A 15020-nucleotide genomic window follows, 5' to 3' on the forward strand; every position below is an offset into this window, starting at 1 on the left:
TTGCAATGTATCAAGTGACAGTGACCTACTGACACTGCACTTGCTGGGGGAGAAGGGGGGGGTAAGCGTAGGGGCTAAATGCAGGTGCCGGGGCTGATCCTGCTAATGCTGCGTTTTTGGGGATGCTATACTAATGTGAACGCTGGTATAGTGCTGATCTGATCAAAGATATTGACCCGTTCAGATACTATACTAGCAATGGAGGTTTATTGTACATGAGCGTGCTCCTGGCAATCAAGGGGTTAAATGTGATGACTGGTGTACTGACGGGCAATCTGACGCTATCTGGGAGGGGCGAGAAAACCACGGGAGTGCCAATCACGTGTATATATATAAATATATATATATATATATATATATATATATATATATGTGATTTTGCGCACCCATGCCGCCCTGTAGCACAGGTGATCAAATACCACTGAAAGAAAGCATCCACCCACTTCTAATGGTGAGCACACATTAGGTCACACAGTGCCACACGCGCCAATTCCAAGATTGTACAAATGTCTAAATAGTGACACACTTGAATAAAATTTGTCCACGTATAAGTGGTATTCCATATGGAAAGTCCCAAACTATCTTGCCGCTGCTTCCCATGTAGTCTAAGCATCTGGGGGGGGGGGCCTCCATGTGACTATCTTTTCCCTTGTAAATCCAAAATTTAAATGTATAGCCTGTTGCCCTCTCACAGGTCTTATACATCTTGACCCCATATCTGGCACTCTTTCTGGGAGAAATTGTTTGAATGCAAGGCGGCCAGAAAAATTATTGAGGGACTCATCAATGCAGATGTCTTGCTGGGGAGTATAGACACCTGCAAATTTTTGGTTAAGGTGATTTACGAGGGGCTGAATTTTGTGTAGCCGGTCAAATTCAGGGTCACGCCAAGGACGACAAAGTGTATTGTCGTTGAAATGCATACAACACATTATACTTTCATATCTATGCCTGGCCATGGCACCAGAGAACACGGGGATATGATGAATCGGGTCTGTAGACCAATACAACCGCAATTCATTATTTTTAGCAATGCCCATGTTAAGGGTTAAAAAAAAAAATATGTAAATTCGGAAACTTTATTGGTTTTTCATGCAAATGGTCTGGCAAGGTTTGAATTTGGGTTGGGGGCGATAAATTGTTGTGCATATAAATTGCTTTGATCCGCAATCAATGCATACGGATATTCCATGAAAAACAGCTCCAAACAAATCAAGAGGAGTAGTTAAATTTGCTGTTTCCACCTGAATTTTGGGTTGAGCAGTGAATGGTACGGGTGCTGTAGAATTTGTGGGCTGCCAATCGGGATTTGCAAGCACATCCGGAAGGATACTAGGGGCTCTATGGGCCTGTGTATGACTTCTTGGTGGCTGCGGGACACTATTTGTGCTCACCACCTCACCAGCTTGTACTGCCCTTGGCAATCAAGGGGTTAAATGTACTGGTGTACTGACCGGCAATCTGACGCTATCTGGGAGGGGCATGAAAACCGTGGAAGTATGAATCACGTATGTATAGCATTTACAAATGGCGGGATAGATACTGGATTTTTTTATGCTAAGAATATTATGGTGGAACTGCGGGACTGCAGTGGACATTCTGTCACTGGGGGGATAGCTGACTTGTGGTCACTGACATCCCCAGTGACACCAATACAGTGATCAGTGCTAAAAAAAAACACTGTAGTAATGGCACTGGGGAAAAAGGGGTTAACAATGAGAGGCAATCAAAGGGTTAACTGTGTGATGGGAGTGTTTTTTTTACTGGGGGCGTGGGTGTGTGCTGCACTGTAAGCACACTGATTGGGACGGCTCATCCCGAGCAGTGTGCCCAAACAGAAAAAGAGGAGAGCTGCATTGTAAACAATGCAGCCGTCCTCCCTGTCTGTGTCTGCTGCGGGCGCCAGCGGGTAATCACCGGCAGGAACCTGGTGATTGACTCCCGGGGCCGCAATTGGTGGCGTGGGTAGGGCAGGCACGTGCCCCCTACCTGTAAATGCAGAATCACGTTTATATACGTGATCCTGCGCACATGGGCCGCCTTGTCGCAGTATATGTACTGTGAGTGGTCCTCTAGAGGTTAAACTGATTCATTCAGACTTTTGTTGTGATTAGCTGTGATTGGGCAAAGCTCATCACATCAAACAAATGGGCTGTGATTGACCCTGTCTGTACCATGTGACTACTTTTATCAATCACAGCTAACAACACAATTGTATACAATGAATGGCATGACAGGAAGCCGTCCATTGTATACAATTGACGTGTGATCTGCTGTGATTGGTCACAGCTATCACATGACACGGACAATGGGCCTGTGTAGTAATAGGTCATCGCCTGTGTCCCATGGACACAGCCGGTGACAGATTGCGCCACTACGCGACCCCGTGAACGGCTGCCTTTGACAGGAAGTCATATGACACCCAATCACAATGGCAAGTGTCCTGCCCAGCCGTCAATCTACTATAGGCTGGGCGGGAAGGTGTTAATATATAATGATTCATATATTAAATTTGAAAAGTTGTTCATGTTAACAGCATTGCAAAATACAAGGGGGCACTCTAAGACAGCCTCACCCTATGTCCCACGTGATAAAAACTGCCAGGACACGGGGGGGCGTGTCCAAGATGGCGACCGGAGCGGCCGCATAATTCGGAGCTCCGGCGCCGTATTCCGGAATCCGCTGCCATCCGTGCAGCAGCGGATCTCAGTGGAGCAGCGGAGGGCCCTGGTATCATCCCGGATACCTGGGAGGTAGAATCCGGGCGATATTTCCGCCCTTCGTGGCGGCGGACGTTCGCGGCCTGGTGCGGCCGCGTGGGCCGGGGCTCCGGCACCTCCTATCCGCATCCGCTGCCATCCGGGCTGTGGGGGATCACCCGAGGAAGTCTGCAGCGTCCTCTGCTTCACAGAGGCTGAGAGAGGGACGTCGCTGAGTGTTGCTGCTCCCCGCGGCGGCGGCGACGTTTGCGGCCTACGCCATCTGCCAGAGGCCTCCTTTCACCTGGACACAGTGAGTGGGGGGTACAGGCGGCATCCTGTCATTATGATCTCCCCACAGTGATTTGGGAAGTGGGCCTCACATTAATAACCCCAGAGCCCATCTCCTTCTCTGTCTGTGGCCCTTGCTGGGCTCAGAGGCCTACTGGGGCCTTGATACTGCCCCGGGGGGTGTCTCCCTGCGGGGCCCTGAGCTCAGAATCGGAGGTCCTCTGCTTCCTGCTTCCCACCCATCCCTCTTGTGTCCTGAGCTGGGATCTGGTGCTATCATCCTGCCCCGGAGTAAAACTTTTGCTGGTTGCTGTGACTTATGTTCTATCTACCCTTTCAAGGCTTGCTGAATATTTTTACAATATAATGTTATTGCAGATGGGTTTGACAGCATCCATGTAACTACAACCCTGAACCTATTTTGGGCGCTATAGGTCCCCTGGGGTTATAATCTCCATTCACTTTCCAATTTTCAGTTGATCACCCCCGGGAGATTCTTTTGTATGCCGTCCACCAAGAAAAAAAAGGGACAAGCTCAGAAGTCCCTCACGACATACCTCCTTAAGGCTCACGAGATTTGCAGCATGTCTCCAGTCAATGCAGAGCAAGCATCCCTGTCCGATCCCGCACGGGATACCACCGTTCCCTTATCGGCCTTGGTCAGCGAAAATACACAGCAACTCACAAAAGGGGACTTGGAGTCCTGCTTGGAATCTATGTACGCCAAACTAGCCGCCAAATTTCAATCAGAATTGCATAAAAGCACTAATGTTCTCTCTCAGGAAATAGCCACGCTGGGCTCTAGGACAGACCGCTTGGAAACCAAACACGATGAACTTAGCCTGGCCTATGGTGAACTTTCCAGAGAGCATGATCATTTACAAACGGCCTTTTCACAACTGCAGGCGCAGGTTGAGGATCTTGATAATCGCAATCGCAGGAATAATCTGCGAATCGGGGGAATCCCGGAGTCTATGTCGGATCTTTCATTAATTATAATCAAGTTATTCAAGTCACTCCTTCCAGATCGTGACCCTGGATCTTTTGCTTGTACCGTATCCACAGAGCCCTACGCCCTAAACCTCCTGCTGACAAGCCGCCTAGGGATATTGTCTTGTGCATGAAGGATTTTCTGACCAAGGAAGAAATACTCAGAGCTGCTCGCAATACTCCAACGATCTCCTTTGAGGGCTCGGTTTTACAAATCTATCCTGATGTTTCCCCGGCCACGTTGGAGAGGCGTAGAAAAATGAAAGAAGTTACAACTGCCCTGTTCTCTGCTCGTATCCGCTACAAGTGGGGCTTCCCTTTTAAGCTGATAGTTCCACATAATGGGAGCACATATATCGCTACATCCCCTCCCAAAGGTAGAGCAATCTTGGCCAAATTAGGCTTGGCGGATGCCCCATCACCTCAACGCCCACCCTCCACCCCTCGTATCTCTCCCATTTGGCATACCCCTTCCCCACGGAGGGATAGAAGGAGAGTCAGACAAGAACCGGGTTGACAGGCCCATTCTCATTTGCCTAATACTCATTGTCTTGATAGTCTATGGTCTGGTCTATTGTTTTTTATGACTTTACTAAGATTTGGGACACAGGGATTTTGCTCTCTATTTCTCACATTGTCAGGTTGTATATTTCTGTGGTTGCTGCTGTGATATTTTTGCAATACTGAATATTTTGTATGCCTTGCATTGATAACTGGACGAGTTAAGGTATGACAAGGGTCATTGGACCCTCCTAATTGCGCCCATTAATTCATGGTTGTACTACTCTTTGACACGTTACCCCACCCTGCCTCCTGACATGGCCGGAGGTGTCGCCGCCCGATTGCGGGGTGGCAGCTCTGTTTTCCATGTTCTAAGGAGACAGGGTTTGGGCCCATGTGGCCCCTTAATGTTTGACCTTTTTGTTTTATCAGGTATGACGACTTTTCTGCCTGATCCATGTTCTTCAGTTACCCTTTCAAATATAGAAGATATTAAAGCTTTTTCTCCATTGTTTTTCGTTTTCTCTTCTCTCAAAACTTTAGTGTATGAGGATGGTATTGTGTCGGTCTGTGGACATCACGACCCCTATGTTGGGGTCTGGAGGTCCCCTAGGCTGGATCTGCCACCTGTATGTCTGTCTGATGCAGACCTGCGGGTTTCTATGTCTAATCAAATAACTTTAGGGGATATCTTTGTAATGTGTACTTTTATGATGATAGTGGCAAGCTCTGTTTATTATGGCAATTCAATGTATTTCGCATAATGTCCAGGGTTTCAATTCGCCAAATAAGCGCAAAACAGCCTTTCTTCAATATAAAAGATTAGGAGCAAAAATCATCTTATTACAGGAAACGCATTTTGCAGCCGCAAAACACCCGACCTTTTTTCATAGATCCTATAGGCAGGGGTATTATACCCTACATTCCTCCAAGAGTAGGGGAGTGGCCATTTTTCTACATAACTCATTTCCCTTTGAGGTTCAACATGTGTATCGTGATCCAGACAGTAGGTTTATTATTCTTAAGGGCACCCTTTCAGGTCGAGAACTTACAATTGCTAATGTCTATGCACCAAATTCGGCACAGGCTACTTTTTTTTTTAAATTTTTTGGTGCACTGGATAAATTTTTGTCCCCCCATCTATTGGTGGGTGGGGATTTTAATCTGGTGGCAAATCCTCTTCTGGACCGTAGTTCCGCCTCGCACACTTCCCAAGCTTTCCCAAAATCCCTTACTAAGAAACTAGATGCCCTCCAGTTGGTGGATGCTTGGAGAGCGCACAACACGGGAGCCAGGGATTACACATTTTATTCCCACCCACATGACTCTTATGCTAGACTAGACTATATCTTTTGTACCCCTATATTGCTAGCTAATTCTAGGATAGCTAGTATTCATTTGAGCCACTGGTCGGATCACAGTATTATGGCCTTATCTATCACGTTTGTGGGATTGGCACCTACTCCCTTTTCATGGAGACTCAATGATTCTATGCTAACTGATACTGACTCTCGGCAGGAGGTGATTACATCTCTTAAGGAATACTTTCAATCTAATTCAACCCCTGATATTTCCCCAGCCACACTCTGGGTAGCTCACAAGGCGGTCCTACGGGGCCGACTTATCTCTATGGCTTCGGCCAGAAATAAAAAACGTTGGCAGCAGATACTACTTTTAACCCGAGAATTAGAAGCACACTATAGAAGCCATGTAGCTGATCCATCTTTACTCAATAAACAGCTATTGTCCCAAAAGCGCTTGGAACTAAATGCCCTACTTTCCCAAAAAACTGAAAAGGCCCTCCGCTGGTCGAAGGCCTCGTTCCTATTACATAGCAACTCAGCATCTACCATGTTTGCAAGGAAATTGAACCATTCTTTGCGCCCCCCACATGTGTAAATTGCGTACTAATTCAGGTGCTATCTCATCTTTACCTCAGGAAGTTTTGGGTATTTTTGAAAATTTTTATTCTAAACTATTGGCTTCTCCACAGTCGGATTCTGTTTCTCTATCAGATTCATGGCTAGATTCTATACCCCTTCCTGCTCTCACACCTTCTCAGATTGCCTCTCTTAATGCCCCATGTACCTTAGAGGAAATAACATGTGCAATGGGAACGTTGAAACACTCTACTGCGCCGGGTCCTGATGGATTTACTGCTGGCTATTATAAACATTTTACCTCTATATTGGCTCCATACTTGATAACACTATTTAATGATGTTTTACAGGGGGGTAAGTTCCCCGAGGAGATGTTGTTAGCTAACATGTCTTTAATACCCAAGCCACAGAAAGACCACTGTCTGCCACAAAACTATAGACCAATCTCAGTAATGAATAACGATCTGAAGATATTTAGCCGCATTTTGGCGAACAGGTTGGCTCCTATTATCTCCTCTTTGGTATCTCCAGACCAGTCGGGTTTTATTCCCGACAGATTTATTACTGATAACATTCGTCTCACTCTAAACGTTATTCAAGATGCCAATTTACATTCCAAAGAGGTTCTGTTGATGAGTTTAGACATAAACAAGGCCTTTGACAGTGTTCTTTGGCCCTACTTGTTCTCTTTGCTACAGAAAATGGGCTTCAGTGATGGGTTTTTGGCAGGCATACATGCCCTATACGACTCTCCTAAAACAAGAATAAGGCTTCCTGGCTGTAACTCTGACTTTTTTACATTGGGTAGAGGTACCCGTCAGGGTTGTCCTCTTTCACCCCTTTTGTTTGCGCTGGTGTTGGAACCTTTGGCATTGGCGATCAAATCACATTCAAATATTTCTGGCTATTCGTTATTAGTTTCACATTTTAAGTTGAGCATGTATGCTGATGATGTTATGCTTTTTATTACTAACCCGTTGACTTCTTTGCCTAATTTGTGTGTCGTATTGAATGATTTTGCTAAAGTGTCAGGTCTCACTGTTAATTTTACCAAATCGGTAATTATGCCTGTTAATGTTCCTGACTCCCTAAGTGCATCTCTCCGTAGTTCTTTTCCATTTCGCTGGGTCAAGGACAGGATATCCTATTTGGGGATTAATCTTGCTCCCAGATACTCGGATATGTTTGCGGCTAATTATCCACCATGTGTATCACGTCTCTCTACTCTACTGAAGATTTGGCACGGTTATCATATCTCCTTTCTGGGTAGAGTCACGGCGGTTAAAATGAATATTTTGCCCAAACTGCTTTATCTTTTTAGGGCACTTCCAGTTCCGGTTTCAAAAACGTTTTTGGATCATTTTCAGCGGATTATTAACAATTTTATTTGGGGAAATAAGCATCCACGTTTTGCCTCATCCATTTTGTATCGTTCACAACGGACGGGAGGTCTTGGTCTTCCTAACTTTTGGCTATATTACCTCTCGGCTCGTTTTGCGCAATTATCACAATGGGCTACTATTAACTCTCAAATCCCGTGGATCAAGTTTGAGTCTCAGTCGATACGTCCTTTTTATTTACCGGGAATTTTATGGTCTAAAATCTCCCCCCGATCGCTTACTTTTCATAACTCTATAGTGACCCACTCACTGACACTTTGGTCCAAATACAAGGCTAAGCTGAGTTTAGTCTCTCATATTCCCCCAGGTGTTTCATTTTTTGGTGATCCTACTTTTGTTGTAGCCTTTTCTTCCCCTCACATGTTTCGTTGGTGGTATGATCGATCCTTTGTCAGATTATCTGATTTCCAAAGAGGAGGATCTTATATTACCTTCGATATGCTGCGCGTGCTATTTGATGTTCCTCTTCGTGAGTACCTTCGTTATAGACAGATTAGGCACTTTTTTAATGCGCACTTTGGCCTTACCCCGTCTTCTCCGATCTCTTTTTTTGAACGTATCAGCCGTGACTCTCCTAGAGGTAGGGGTCTTATTTCAGATCTTTATCACCAATTTTTGATCTGTCTTTTTCATGCTCCCCCTATGTACAGGCAGGGGTGGGAGGAGGATTGTGGTATCACTTTTTCGGATGAGGATTGGGACTCCATGGTGGATAATATATGCAAGAGCTCTAGATCTCTTTCGGTTCGTGAGACGGCCCTTAAAGTTTTAACCAGATGGTATTATACTCCGTCCAGACTACATACAATGTTTCCACAAACATCCCCTTTATGTTTCCGGGGCTGTGGCCGCACAGGCACTTTGGTCCATATGTTTTGGGATTGCCCGAACATATCTTTGATCTGGCGTAAGATATCTGAGGTGGCTACCTCACTTTCGGGCAACCCGATGCAGTTGTCCATACAGACCTGTTTATTGGGGGTTCATATCCCAGGGGTCCCTGATGCCACTCTGAGATTGCTACATACATTATGTATTGCCACTTTATGGTCCATTGCCCTGCATTGGCGGTCTAATGTTGTACCCTTGGACTCCGTTTTACACAGAATTGACGATGTAATGCTTATGGAACGTATTCATTATACACTACTGGATAAGATGCACTTATACGATAAAAAATGGGAGTCATGGAAGGATTGTAGACATTTATTGCATGATTGACAACATCCCCGGTAAGGAATGGCTGACATATATTGTTGATAGATGTATCACTCAATCTATTTTATCATTTATGTATCTCATGCACTCATAACTTTCTTTCTTCCTCTATCTTCTTTTTTCTGTTAATATACTTTTATGTATTGTACATTTCAAATGTGCCATATTTTTGTTGACAATATCACTTTCATACTGTGCTGTTGTTTTACTGTCTACTTATGTACAATAAAATCGTTTGTAAACAAAAAAAAACTGCCAGGACACTTTGGTTTTTCGTGCACACAGAAAGATCCTGTGTTTAACTATTTATGTTAAAACCACATCAAGTCCAAGGTATGCCTGAAGCTGACCACAAAAATTGCAGTCTTAATTGCAATTTATAAAAAACATAAAAATTGCTGTGCTGCCTCTCCCAAAAACTACTTTAAATAATTAAATAAATGAACTCCTACTACACAAAGGGTCCCCACAAATCTGCATGTGCTATATTGCCCCGTGGGCTGGAAATTCTATCCTCCCCAGTGACTAAATCCCAAAGAAACTGTGTATACAGTGAAATTGTATAAAACAATATATATATATATTAGTAAAGTCTCAACAATTGTGCAAACGTATAAAAGTTCCAAAAAAAAAAAACCCAAAGAAACCCCCATCCGCATCCGGTGTGAATATTAAGTGATACAGTAGTAAATCTTTTTATTCATAGAAATTCCCTGTGCATAGTGCTCCAATTAGTGCTCCCCCTCCAGAGCCCCACTCACCACAGATAATTGACCACCTGGAATGGTAGGTCAAATATTGCATGAGATCTCGCAGCTCTCTCCTGCAGGAAAGTTGGCCGTCTGTGTGCTCTTGACCCCTCTATACCCCAATGACAGACTCCATAGTGGAAACACCTCTAGATCAATCGTTTGCAACATAACTCCTCCAGAACCTCCACAGTACTCCTCCACCACCGTAAAAACATCAAAGGGAAACTTCCATAGCTTAACACTGTATTTATTTAGGTAAAAAACATTTAAAATTGCACTTACATAAAAACCATGTGTATGGCACTTTAAAGCCCAGCAAAAAGCAATTCCTTGCAGGGGAATTGGTTCTTGGATCTGTGTCCCCTTCCCCCTGCTGTTGGGTCTCTCTTTGTGCTCTCCTCCCTCACAGCGATGCTGGCTTCCCTCCTCTCTTCTCTCACTAGCACCTGCTGCAGGCACTCAGGGTGAATGTTTCAGAATGGAGAGTCCATGAATGATAATTATGTAATAGTTTTTTGCCCATTCCTTTCCTGAATAAACACAGTAAGTGATTGGTGCCGCCCATGTGTACATTCAACACTTAAGCACAGTAAACTCTGTTTAATATGCTACAGTTTGTGAATGAACAGAAAGCCTCAAAGTGCTTCCTATTCATTCATCTATGCAGTGCAGCTGAGGCTGCAGAGAAAGGGACAGATGAATATATGTCCTCAGTACCGTTCTCTGTCTCAAATGTGAGACATCAGGGGTCTGTTTAGACCCATGATATTTCACCAAAAGCACCCAAAAAGGGAAGTTGAAAAAGAAATGTAAAAATAAATAAATAAATAATAAAATTACTAAACAAAAGTAAAAAAAAATAAAAAAATTAAACTCTAAACATTTTTTTTTTTAAATTAAGGACTTGTTGAAATGTGCTTTGCTCTCTGAACAGCAGTCAGCATTTGGATTGCTCTACAGAGAGAACTTGGCAGGCAGTGAGGAGGCATGTTGCTTCCTAACTGCCTATTTTAACCCTGCACTGGCGCACCCCAACTGTGTGCTTTGTACTCGGTTGTAGGGCATTTTCAGAGCAGGGATATTCACTTGAATGGGTCTTGTGCGATGGGGGCATAATTTTTGTCAAAGCATAGCATCGTGTCCATAGCATTTTAGCAAAAATATCATTTGAAATTTCTGGAGGGGGAAAAAGGCCCTGTCAGGTAGGCTGTACTGGGCCCTATCATTTCTAACAACAGCCCTGTGCATGGTTGTCATTCCAGATATGCATTACATGTCTGTATAATGTATACATATATAGACAGAATTGCTAAGTTCCGGGTGCGCCCTTGTGTACTCTGATTTGCCTGGTTTCATCTATGTTAAAATTCTGTGCACATTATTGATATTGGTAAATTTACTTAAAATACATGTGTGTTGTAATACTAATGACATTGTAATATGTTGAAGCTCTATGTTGATGGTAGAGAATGAAAGCAAATATATGAAACTATACAGGGGTCAATAATGATATGAAAACTGCAGTAATCCTGAGCAAGCAATCAGATACCAGTTCACTGCAACAAGATTGGTGAAAGACAAACCTAGACTGCATTAGCTATTGTTCTTTGCCTAATTAATTAAGAACAGTGGAATAGGAATAGTGTACCATTGCTCAAAACTACCTAGAAGTAAAGCTTTCTTCTGGTATGCAGTAATAAAAAGTTTCTATATTTATGACTATTGTATCAAAAATATTATAATACGTTATTTACAAGTCTACAGTAATTATGTAAAATTTTGCAGCTGTTGAAGAAGGAAATGTTTACTTGTTCTTATTTCTTTAGCCATATACCATTACTTCCTTTACAGAACTCTCCCAAGAGATCTCATTATAGAAAGGTTCATAGATTTTGTGTACCAGACCCTCAGCTGTAAGAGAAGAAACTTACACTGAAATCATTAAACATAAGACTGCATGAATATGAAAAAGCACAATAATCAAACTATCACTGATCTTTGTAAGACTGCAAAAACACCAGCTGCTTTTAGTAGATTTGTCTTAGAGTGCAGTACATTCTATAAGAAAAAACAGAGCTTTAATTATTGTGAATACTAGTTTCATCCCTATGAGAGTAGGGTGCTGACTTTCAATGCTGTTTTCAATGCTGTGCTGGTCTGTGCATGCAGTAAAGGAAATTTCAATCCAGTAATAAAGCAATCATAAATACCAATGTCTGCCTATAAAATGTACTGTATTTTATTTTGCACTTAGTCTTGGGGGATTTAGAGTATCCTTGCAATATGGATGCTTTACCCAATTACATTCTATTACCTTCATTCTGTAGAAGGTCTCACCTCTGCCAATTAAAACATACCTCACCTCTAAGCTCTGGCTTCCTAAATATCCTTTTACATGCTCCCTATTACCAGACATGAGCAATAAAGTGCAAGAAAACCCTGGATACATCTATTCCTAAAATGCCCCCCTTCTTTTATCTGCCAAACCTATATAAAAAAGATCTGTATACGTTCCTGTTATTTTTAATCCACTTCGGTCACATAATCCTGCATCTCTGTGTAAGGGAGCACTCAACAACGGCTCAGAATTCCGGGAGCTATGTCGTCAACTATAGGCTTCCATGGCCCTGTTTTAGGGCTTCTTCCTCTCCCCTGCAGTAGCCGGTCACTGAAAAAATGGAGCCAAAGCTGTGGAATCACATGACTGGACTAAAGAGGATTAAAATAGTTAAGGAAATAGATTTATACAGTATATACACAAGTTAGCCAGAATAGGTAGGAGGAAGGGAGAGGGAACATTTATAAGAACAGATACTGTACAATATAGTTAGGTCTTTCTTCCATTCCACTTTAGTCCTTGGTATAATATAAATTATATTGCCAAAAGTATTGGGACACCCCTCCAAATCATGTGATTTAGGTGTTTCAATGCCCTCCATGGCCACAGGTGTATAAAAACAAGCACCTAGGCATGTAGGATGCTTCTACAAACATTTGTGAAAAAATGGGTTGCTCTCAGGAGCTCAGTTAACTCAGGCATGGTACCGTGATAGGTTGCCACCTGTGCAATAGGCATCAGATGCAGTGGTGTAAAGCACACTGCCAAAGCACAGCAGTGGAAATGTGTTCTCTGGAGTGAAATCATGCTTCTCTGTCTGGCAATCTGATGGATATGTCTGGGTTTGGCAGTAGCCAGGAGAACGGTACTTGCCTGACTGCATTGTGCCAAGTGTAAAGTTTGGCGGAGGGGGGATTATGGTGTGGGGTTGTTTTCCAGGAGTTGGGCTTGGCACCTTAGCTCCAGTGAAGGGAATTCTTAAGGTGTCAGCATACCAAGACATTTTGCACAATTTCATACTCCCAACTTTGTGGGAACAGTTTGGGGATGGCCCCTTCCTGTTCCAACATGACTGCGCACCAGTATATAAAACAAGGTCCATAAAGATATGGATGAGCAAGTTTGGGGTGGAGGAACTTGACTGGCCTGCAGAGTCCTGACCTCAACCCGTTAGAACACCTTTGGGATGAATTAGAGCGGAGACTGCGAGCCAGGACTTCTTATCCGACATCAGTGTCTGACCTCTCAAATGCGTTTCTGGAAGAATGGTCAAACATTCCCTTAGACACACTCCTAATCCTTGTGGACAGCCTTCCCAGAAGAGTTGAAAAGGGTGGACCAACTCAATATTGAACCCTACGGACTAAGACTGGGATGCCATTAAAGTTCATGTGCGTGTAAAGGCACAATACTTTTGGCAATATAGTGTATGTTGGTGGAGAAACTGAAGCAATCATGAATTAGTATTTTCCGGCATGAGACATCTGCACATGACTATGCAGTTGGTATCAATTGTTCTATTCTCCTAGAGGTATATAATGTTATGGATTTGATTAGAAATTTGGTGTAGGGTAAGGTGGACAGGGGTTTGGGTTAAGGTTATGGATTATTTTCATGGTAACTGGTAGGTTAAAGCTGAATGTTTTGCAGATATAAAAATCCTTTTAAAATACATTTAAAGTGGAATTCCATATTCCTCCTAATTAATCTTAAAACTGTCCTCTCTCCTCCTAACACCTATGGTAACCAACCATGTGCATAATTACATATTTCTAGGCCACTTTGGTCTGGTCATGTGATATCCCTCGATCCCCTCATGTTTTGCATTGTATTGGTATTGTTCTGTCACATGTTCTGTCCCCCTTTGTAATGTACAGCGCTGAGTGAACTATTGGCGCTTTATAAATACTGTATAATAATAATAATATCCTCTGTTTCAGCCAGCGGAAGAGAGAGCACCCTGACAATAGGTAGTAAAGCCTGGAGCAGTAAATTCACCCACTGGCTTCAATAGCCCAATAGCGGCAATGGCTGACACAGGGATGCCGAATCGCATAACCGTTCTGGAGCGGCCCAAAAATAATTGAGTATACAGATTTTTCTTATACAGGTTAGTTAGTATAGGTGTTAGGAGAGGGAAGGGAACAGTTTTAAATACTAGTTAGAATGAAGTTGGAATTCCACATTATTTATTTTTAAACCCCAAACTTTTTGTTTTCTTTTGCCAGGTGGGTCATATTGGGGTATTTTCCTTAACTTTCTGTCATATAAACACAACAGGAAGTGAAAGGAAAGATCTCCAAATTGAAAGAAACACCTCCTAGACAGTTGTCACTTAAACAAGTGTTAACAGTTATAGCGGTACTCTATATTCTTCCTCTGGTGACCACTTAAAATTTATATATATAAATATATTTAGAATTATTCAATGTGATTCCAGAAAAAAAACTTTATAAAGCTAAGAATAAATGAAAAATAACAATAACAATAATTAAAAAAAAAAAAAAAAGAAAGAAAGGCAAACAATTATCACAGGAGTTAGTGAGATGGCTCAATGTTGAAAGCAAAATAAAAAGCTAAAAAAATTACCATGGATGAAATTGTTTGTTTTTGAAATAATAGACATCTGTTAGGTATTATATACGTATTACTGGGCATTTCCTAACATTCAACAATTACAAGATGCAGGAAAAGGATATTTATCACACAAAAGCAATATGGACTTCCTCTTGGAATTGTTTGAGGATGTCAAAGCATTGTTCAAAAATATGGATATTAAAGGATTAAAATAGCAAACATTACATGTGTCTTACAGGAGCAGATGTAATGTGAAATGAGATTTGCTTTGAATAATTAAAAAAAACAAAGCACATATGTTATTATCTGATTAAAGGTTTGCAAAGTTTTAGCAAAGATGTAAATATAGATTCTTTTTATATACTGCTTATAGC

The 15020-nt window shown here is 42.5% G+C and overlaps 1 long non-coding RNA gene across 2 annotated transcripts in view; it reads left to right on the forward strand.

The window, feature by feature from the left end:
• The window catches only part of LOC149460922 (uncharacterized), a 49386-nt gene extending 35241 nt beyond the window's left edge, over window positions 1–14145 (forward strand). For both annotated transcript variants that reach the window (XR_016312996.1, XR_016312997.1), the window contains exon 3: window positions 14010–14145. This is a non-coding gene — a long non-coding RNA (uncharacterized LOC149460922). The remainder of the gene's footprint in view (window positions 1–14009) is intronic.
• The last annotated feature ends 875 nt before the right edge of the window (window positions 14146–15020 follow it).

The sequence above is a fragment of the Staurois parvus genome, unplaced genomic scaffold (assembly GCF_062004578.1).
Source record: "Staurois parvus isolate SC_StPar_1 unplaced genomic scaffold, SC_StPar_1.0 ptg000217l, whole genome shotgun sequence".
Taxonomy (NCBI): domain Eukaryota; kingdom Metazoa; phylum Chordata; class Amphibia; order Anura; family Ranidae; genus Staurois; species Staurois parvus.